This window comes from Orbicella faveolata, unplaced genomic scaffold (assembly GCF_042242905.1).
Source record: "Orbicella faveolata isolate gen_17 unplaced genomic scaffold, um_ofav_v1 contig_46, whole genome shotgun sequence".
Taxonomy (NCBI): Eukaryota; Metazoa; Cnidaria; class Anthozoa; order Scleractinia; family Merulinidae; genus Orbicella; species Orbicella faveolata.
The window spans coordinates 15,596,180-15,605,000 of NW_028301576.1; the positions used below are offsets into that span (position 1 = coordinate 15,596,180).

The 8,821-nt window shown below is 37.2% G+C and overlaps 1 protein-coding gene across 13 annotated transcripts in view; it reads left to right on the plus strand.

The window, feature by feature from the left end:
- LOC110047477 (gamma-aminobutyric acid type B receptor subunit 2-like) overlaps window positions 1–8,821 on the plus strand; it is a 66,042-nt gene that overhangs the window by 17,348 nt on the left and 39,873 nt on the right. For 8 of the 13 annotated variants that reach the window (XM_089277258.1, XM_089277252.1, XM_089277264.1 and 5 more), the window contains 2 exons: window positions 2,229–2,300; window positions 6,384–6,461. The gene's annotated coding sequence lies outside the window, so the exon portion shown is untranslated. Of the gene's footprint in view, window positions 1–2,228; window positions 2,301–5,952; window positions 6,295–6,383; window positions 6,462–8,821 lie in introns of those variants that run through there. The other 5 variants (XM_089277261.1, XM_089277260.1, XM_089277263.1 and 2 more) reach the window with 2 other exon arrangements.

Here is an 8,821-nt window from a genome sequence, read left to right on the forward strand (position 1 = left end):
ATTCAACCTAAAACAATAGACCTCAGTTCGAGGCTCCGGGGAATAACTACAGAGTTTGTGGGGTTTATTCCCCGGGGTCTCGTGCTGAGGTCTATTGTGTTATGCTGAATTTTAATATATGGAAATTGGTACCCAAATTTACATTTGCCAGTCAGAAATCGTGTCTACTCGATATCACGTCACTGACCTGATTCGACTAAGATCATGGTCACTTTCAAGTCAAGCGATTCAAATTGAAAAGAGGTTTTGCAAATAGTGTATTGAGCCTTCGAGGCTTACCAGGTGTCAAAACTAAACTTCTTGCGCGCATCACATAACTGGAACGCCGGACAGATTACTGTAACTAGAAAGATATCTCAACAGTTTTGAGCGAATTTGGGTATGGTCGAGCCTTGGGTATTAAGGCTCGACTTTTTCTAGCCAAACTACGAGCCATGGCTCGACCAAACTCGCGTGCATGATACGCCGCCCAAGCGAACCAAAAAGTTACGATAAATATAATCACGTCAATTTTTTTCTTATTTTTCGTCTATATCTTCGGTCGACTTGATCAACCTCTGATCAAACGTACATCGGCAGGATTATTGTTCAAGGTTGCTTGCTACCTCTTGTTTTAAAGGCTTGCTGTGTACAAAATTCGATCGATAGATTAAAAGTATTGGGTGAAATTTGTACAGTTCGAATCATTAAGTTTTCAAACCATGCGATTTTTTTCAAAAAGTCCTGAAAAAGTCATAAACTTCAACCAAAATTCTGATATTAAAATTATGTGTCAAATTGGAGAGCGTTTTCAAGACATGAAAAGTGGCATGAAAGTTTCCATTGTCAAAATGAGGAGCATTTTAAGGAACAGCCTCATAGAGTGAGTGGCTGATATTTGCATATTTCGTTGACGTTAAATGCTGTCAACTTACAGTACGTATAACATCAAGTAATTCCCTCGCCTTCTCAACAAGTCACGTTTTGAATGTCCGCGCGCGTACAAATTTGGTCTTGTGTCCTGAGACCAACATATTATTTAAAGGTTCTCAAATATGCGAGTTACACGTTGTTATATAAGAAAGCTGTAGCGGCTAACGTGACTGTAAGAAAACAGTGATCTAAACAAAGCGGCTGTTTTCCAAGGTAATCGATTTTGATATACACCTTCCTAGACAGTTTCTCTCCTTGAGCATAATCCAAATACACTTAAAAAAGTAACAACTTACCGAAAACATTTACGAGTCGCCTTTGAAAAACAAATGCTGCCGCGTAGGATTCTTCTCTGGTTAAATTCGTAATTTCTCTTAAATAAACACATTTCCTCAACTGCGATACAAAGAAAGTTATTAACGTTTCATTTATCAAATCAGTGTCGGTTACAAAGAAAAAGAAAATCGCCAGTGTGGTTTCTCGCCAAACATTGCTTTGAATAGTTTCATTCACTTCCCTTTTTAATCATGCTGTTACATTTTGTTATGCAAATTTAGTCCTTTTGTGGAGTGATGCTGAGAGTGTAAAATTTTGTTGTCGCTTTGGTTTAGGTTCTTCTAAATGCCTATCGATTTTTTTGAACGCCCTGATTCGTTCCAGTTACCGGTGTCGGCGCTGCGTTGGCCTTCAAAGCGTACCGATCAGTAAACTAACGCATTAGACTGATATTTTGATATTTAAATTATAAGGATAACATAAACCACGGTAAATGCCCCCTTATTTTCATATTTCCCACTAAAACGAACCTACAAAACTTTCACGAAGAAAAGTCACGAAAATCTGCTTGTTTCACCAAAGGGATAAACGTATAAGTAAACGTGACTGCCTAACTTCAAATAAAATAGTGTTATTAAAATTATGTGTCAAATTTCAGAGCAACCTTAAAATTCTCCACAATGCATAAATTGTAAATCAGGTTGTGGCTTTTTGTGACGATTATCTTGTTAGGGTACATGAAACTGTCTTATTTTGATAATGTTTCTTTGGATTTCTGTTACACTATAATATCCCACGCTGAAATTAATTTAAAATTACCCTTTTATTCTAATTATTTGATGGATGTGTGTTTACAAACACTGTCACGTCGGCAGTTTTTGGCAAACTTTAACCGCAAAAATATGCAAATATTTTAACATTAGCAACCATTTAAATGAGAATAAATATCCTGTTGTTGAAAAGAGACACTGTTAGAATTTCAAATGTTTAGTATTTTCGGGCTAGGTATTTCCGATGATACGTCTGTTCTTATTCCACAGCTTTTGACATGTAATTGAGGTACTAGAAGAAGACTTTTATCGAATCGTGATCGGATTTGTTCCTCGTCATGCGTAAGTTTCTAGCACATAATATTTACTTAGTTTTAGCGAAGTGTAACTTTAAATGTTAGGTGTTTTTGGTTGAATATACCATGCTAGATCTGGAATTACTCACAAACTCAAACTGTCCGATTCACGAAAAGAGGGGGCTCGTTTCCTTGTATCTCAGAACTTAAAATACGTGTTGAAGTCGGCTTTTGTAAACGATTATTACAAACGTGGTTTTGTTCATTACATTTCTATTATAATTCAGGTATCGCTTTTCAAAAGCTGGAGCTAATCTTGATCAAGTGTGAGTTATTTCCATGAAAATCGGAGTATGTTTTTCATTCTTACAGTTTTGCATAGGTTTCGCCGCGAATGAAAATTTCATGATTTTTACATATTAGGGAGGATAATAATGAATATTGATTTGATAAAAATCGCATTTATCATTCGTAACTGAAACAGCTTGCGAGTGCTATGTTACAACATGGACATAGTTCTAAAGAATAGACCCTATCAAGATTTTGGAAGCCTCCTTGGTGGGCAGGCTGCACACATCAAAAATTACAGTGTTTGTATAGGAACCGATGGCAATTAATTTCGTTAAAAATCGAATTCTGAACAATTTATGAATAGCAGAGTTAAGATACAAGACAGTATTACATTAACTGCACTTCAGGGTGTAGCTGAGCTAGAAAAAGGCCAGTAGCGTTTTTAATTTCTTATACATTACTCCACGAACTTCTAAAGAAAAAAATAATCGACAAATGTATGGAAAATTAGAAACGCTTTCTAGCGCAGCTACGGCACTCAGAGTTGTTTAATGCAATCTTACCTTTGCTATTCATAAATTGTTTACAATACTTTTTCTAAGAAAATTGTTTGCCATCGGATTCCCGTACAAACACTGTAATTTCTGACGCGTGTTTTATATGTACCCGTCAAGATGGCTTCCAAAACCGTGATAAGGCTTCTGACGTCTACGCTTTGTATGGCATTTATATGATCGTTCATTGGTTGTGAAATTAATTAGCTGAGATATTTCAAACACCAGATTCTTACTGAATAGCTTTTAGCGCTTGGCTTATACGTTTTCGCTTTCGAGGGCACAAAGGCTGAGACTGAGTTCGTGCGCTTTATATACGGCAAGCCTTTGAAATGTTGTGCAATTATGACTTCCTTCAACGTAGTCATGTCAGGATGTTGTGAGTCATTTTGCTGATTTACAAAGTTGTTTTCAAATTGAAGGAAATCTTAAAAGCAGAAAAGCGCCAAAGAAGAAATAATACACCGAAAATAAAAAAGGATGGTCACGAAGGAGCCGATGGACCAATTCGATGATGTCATGTTTTCTGATTTTTTCATTCAAGTACAAAATATGCAAACGCTTACCCCCCGACATACATTTCTTTATAAAAATTGGCAAGTTTGCAGTCCTATTACTTCCTGATTTTGCAACAGATTTTTATGAAACATTGCATATTTACTGAATTCGGCGTTATAAAATTAAGTTATGCGGCTGCTATTTTTGACCATTATTGTTTTATATAAAAAATGCGAAGAACTGTTGATATTGCGTGACATCGTCGAAGAGGTCCATAGCACAAGAGTTGTAAACCTTTCCAAAAATTCCGGAAAAGTTGGTTGAAAATTTCCGTGAAATACAAGACGCTATCCATTTGAAGTTTTGCGAAGGAAATCGTCGAAGCGCGAGGCCCTGAAGGCCGAAACGCATGGGACAGGTGCTCACGCTGTAAAGTGGTACATGAAGCACGTCGAATTTCTACTGGCAACGGCCCAGAGGGAAATCGCCACCGCCTTTTTCGAAGCTCTGTTTCTCTCCGAAATTTTCCAATAGAAAACGTACAGTGACGTTGTTCCCAGCCTTACTTTAGTTACTGTATTTTAACTTTATTTTCATTAGACACTTCAAATCAGTTAAGGTACCTTTATTAATTTGGAAGAAACTACAAACAGCAACTTACATAAAAGAAAAGGCTATTAGCGAACCAATCAGCGCAAGGATGTCTAATGTTAAAAATAATTAGATGGATTTACAACAACCCTAGGTAACTTTTTAAAAGATATGTAATTATGTATTTTCTTTTTAAATTTAATCTCTAAATTCTGTCTTTATTTGTGTCTCATATATAATAAACAGATATGAAGAAAAATAATGGTTCATTACCTTTAGTTACCGATAACTGTAAACAATATTATTATTATCATAAATATAGGTATTGTGGCTGTAGTGTAGTGTAGTGCACTGCACTGTACTGCGCTGCGCTGTGCTGTGCTGTGCTGTGCTGTGCTGTAATGTGCTGTGCTGTGCTGTGCTGTAATGTGCTGTGCTGTGCTGTGCTGTGTTGTGCTGTGCAGTACTGTACTGTACTGTAGATGAAACATTTTCGCGACGTACCGAAAGGGAGAAGTGTACTGAAAATGAGAAATGGTCCTAAGCTCCATAAGTAACTCTCAGAATGATGGGTAGAGTTTTACAAAGAACATTTGAAGGGTGTCAACTGGAGACAGCTGCAAAGTTATCCAAGGATACTGAGTCGATTTCGTATCCCATGGTGATAAACGTTTCCAAGACTAAAAGTATTATTTGTGGTCGCGTAAAAAAATTATTAACTGAGGGTCCCCTATACCTCTTCTGAAAACAATTTCACGCATATGTAATTGGCCTCTTCACGCATCACGTAAAATTCGAAAAACAGCTTCACGTTCACAGAAAAAAGCAAGCAATCACGTTTCACGTAAAAATGCAAAGGCTAAATCATGTGTCAAATAAAAATACAAATTCTTTCCACGTTCGCAAAACATACAGAACCCTCCATTTTGATGCATCGAAATGCCGTGTCTAACACATCGTGACAGACTAGATTCTAGGCCCTCCTGGTTCACTGTCGCTGTAGTTAGTTCTCAGTCCTCCAGCCGCAAGCGCGTCAAATGGGTAGGTTTTACATCTAGTTTGGTGTAGCTTACGAGCTTTAATGACGCTAAAATCTCCAAAAGAAGTGGAAAATTATCCCCGCAAATATCGTTGGTTCACAAATCACGCGTAAGTAAATGCATAATTCACGAATCGTGAAAACATCGAAAACCAGTTTCCCGGACGGAAAAATATAGATTCACGAATCACGGAAAAAATAAATCCTCATTCACGCTTCACGCAGAGCAAAAAATGCTTATTCACGCGTCACGGAAAAAGTATAGGGGACCCTCTTAACTGCCCAAAGAAATTTCTTGTATGCACTTCTGTCTTATCGCTCGACGTAGTAACGTTTTGACTCCTCCTTAAATTGTATTGTTAGTCGACAAGTGATGGTTATTGATTTAGGGATTTCTTGTACTTCCTTTGCATTTATCCCTGTATTAAGAAAGATTTTCGATTGAAAACAAAAAACAATTTATAATTCTTAAAACATTCTTACAGTTTGTGGATCGCAGCATTTTTGTTAACAAGTGGGGAAAATGGTTATCAGTGATAATGTATACTGGAGCGAAATGAAGTCACTTTTCCCTTCGTACGTCTTTAGACCATAAACATACTATTTGGGACATTTTAAAAAATTTATTGAGGTAACTTCACTTTTGAACACTTTAACTGAAGAAAATTCGATATCAAATTAATTTATTTCAATGTGTCATTGCTCTTAAGATTTATTCGTATCATAGATACAAGCCGTTGTTCACTTCTCTCCTTCAATGTAAAGTAATTTGCATATTTCATCAAACGCCTGCTGCTTTCTCTTCCTTAGCCTGACAATGTTGTCTGGTATTTGCCGCGTTGCTTGTTAACCGACCGTTTTCGGGTCGCTGCCGTTTGTTTTATTTCTTTGTTTTAATAATTAATATCGGAAACAATTGGTTCCTCAGTTAAACACGTCCGTTTGTCGCTGTGTTTAACCTTGTCTGTTGCAATCATGCAAACTAGAAAAATTCATATTGCTATCGAGTTACTTCTGTTCGTCGTTTACTCAGAAAATTGATGGCACTCGCCCACGATTGGAGTAAGGTAGAAATCATGAGCTGAAAGTCATTTCCGATTGCGTTTACTTAGAAAAAAAAGCATCTAACAGTATGTTCCCTTCGTTCATTTTTCAGATAAAAGAGAAGTTAAACTCAGATGAATACACGACTAGGTGAAAGCAGACGTTAACACTACGTATCATATTATACCAGGTTAGTGAGCAAACTGAGTCCGCTCGGTATGTTTTTATCTTTTTACAGGAAAACAATACAGCTGCACAATTCGATTTTGCTGTAACCACCAAGAAAATTTCTAGATTTTAAGGCCATTGACGAAGGTATTTCATTGTCGCCTATATAAATATTACATGGTCCTACTCTTCCCCTAGACTTAGAAAACAGAGAAAACATCAGTTTATTGAATTTGAAAACTTGCATACAATTTTTAAAGTTGCCAATGCAAATTATGCTGGGGTGTTTTTTTTCCTCCTCCATTTAAATATCTGTTGTGAGTCCGGTGTACCTCCCCCTAAAATGTCGCCTAAGTTGAGTGCTTAACATATTGATTAGGATATTTTTATAAACCTTGACAGATGTTTCCTCAAACTCGAAGTTTTCCTCTCAAAACTGGTTAGTTTAAATATTTACAAAAAGGACGCAGGAAAGAAATACGCATCACGGGGCAATGTCAAATCGACCAAAAACTCACACAAATCGATGATATTGTCCAAGTGGCCTAAACAAAGCCGAAAATCACCAATGTTACACCACAAAACACGTACAGACTCGATTGTGTCAATTAAATGTAGCCAATGGCTTGTATGTGGACGAGGATGCAAAGTCGCTTTCGAGAGGCAATTACAATCTTCTCACGGCGTCTCTAAGACTCCCACAAGGGAAGGTTTATAAGACTTATCATAATCAGTTACCGTCAATTTCACGAATTCAGTCAAACCTTTTAGCATTTTCACGAGTTCAGTTAAATGACTTCATATCAGGCTGCGATTTGAAGGATTGCCATTCTACACAACAAAATACTGTAACTTGGAGTCGTAAAGCGACAAAAAGGATATTCAATACTGAGACAAAGATCTTGTAGTAGGTTTGTTTGTATCAACTAAATTGTCATTATCATCATGGTCATTTGAATTGGCTGGGCTCCGCGCCCTAACACCTGCTATCTCGGGAGAACATCCCAGACTCAGTGGCTATCGTCGTCTTCCATGTTTTATGTGGAAGGCCTCTTTTTCTTCTTCCTGCGGGCACCTGTGTTAGCGCAATGCGTGATTTTGCTAGTTGCTCCTGGTGCTAATGTTATATTTTGCCTTGTAAGAGTTTTAACTCCATGTTAAACCGCTTCCGCAAGTCTTTGTAGAAAAGTTTTTGGCGACTTGAGGCGGGAATGCAACTCAAAATAATTTTTCGGATCTAGTGAAGTGGAAAGTGATAACATCTGGCGATCAATCCATTACCAGTTTGCGTGATACCCTTAAAAATGATTGACACAAATTTAATGGTAAAGTGGGTTTCCTTCACCAGCAGTATTATTCCCCTCTCTGTAAGTCAATAACTTATCACTCAATTTTCTACAACAATTCAGAAAAAGAAAGAGGCAACGCAATTTAGTTGCAAGATTTCAATTTTTGATGGCCTTCTTAAGCGTATTTTGCACACAAACACTTTAAAAGGAAAACAAAAGGATAAGCACGTATCTTGAACAAGTCTTGAAAAAGATTGTATTCACCAAACCTGGTGGATAACAATAATATCTGTGGATTTTTTTCATACAAAGCCTAACTTTTCGTTAGTTCGTTGGTAAATTCTGGCTTGAGAATAAAGAAGTTTATAGTTTAGAGACAAATATATGCATTTGCAACGTTAGCTTTTGCGGGGGCTGAACATCTGCAGCACAGCCCCCGAGCGCATATATGATCACGAAAGTTTGCAAAAGGATCTGACCGGCTCGTACCACTATGGAAAGTTTCTTCGCAACTACAGTACCACAAAGGTTTCGATGTTCACCCTGGCTTAAGAATCATTCTCAGTAAATGTAAATTTTTCTCTTTATTTTTGTATCTACATGCGAAATATAATATATATCGAGCATGTTTTCGTCGCTGCGGTTTCTACACATTAGAAATTCACAGCGACAAAATTTTGTGAAAAAACAATAAGAGATGATAAAATTGCCTAAGCATAAAACAGACCCAAAGTTTTGTGCAATAAAATATTCTTTTCGAGACAAATAAAAGCGATACAAAAAAATATTTCGATGTGCTAAATATATAGCGATTACCATGCATTTCCCTCAACGGGTATACAATTCATTTAAAGGATTTTGGGAGGTGTAGTGGAAGTTTTTAACCAATACAGTCGTCCGACTCATTACCGCTCGCCACGCGAGCCATTTTCGACTTTCACGTGCTGCTTTGAAAATCTCATTGTGCCGCCTTTGACCCGGCTTTTGTATAGAGCAAGCCGCTTGGTATACTTTCTCTTGAGGACATCAAATGTTTCTAGGATCTTCACACAAACATACCAAGTATGCTGAGACAGTCCTCCACAAATGGCAA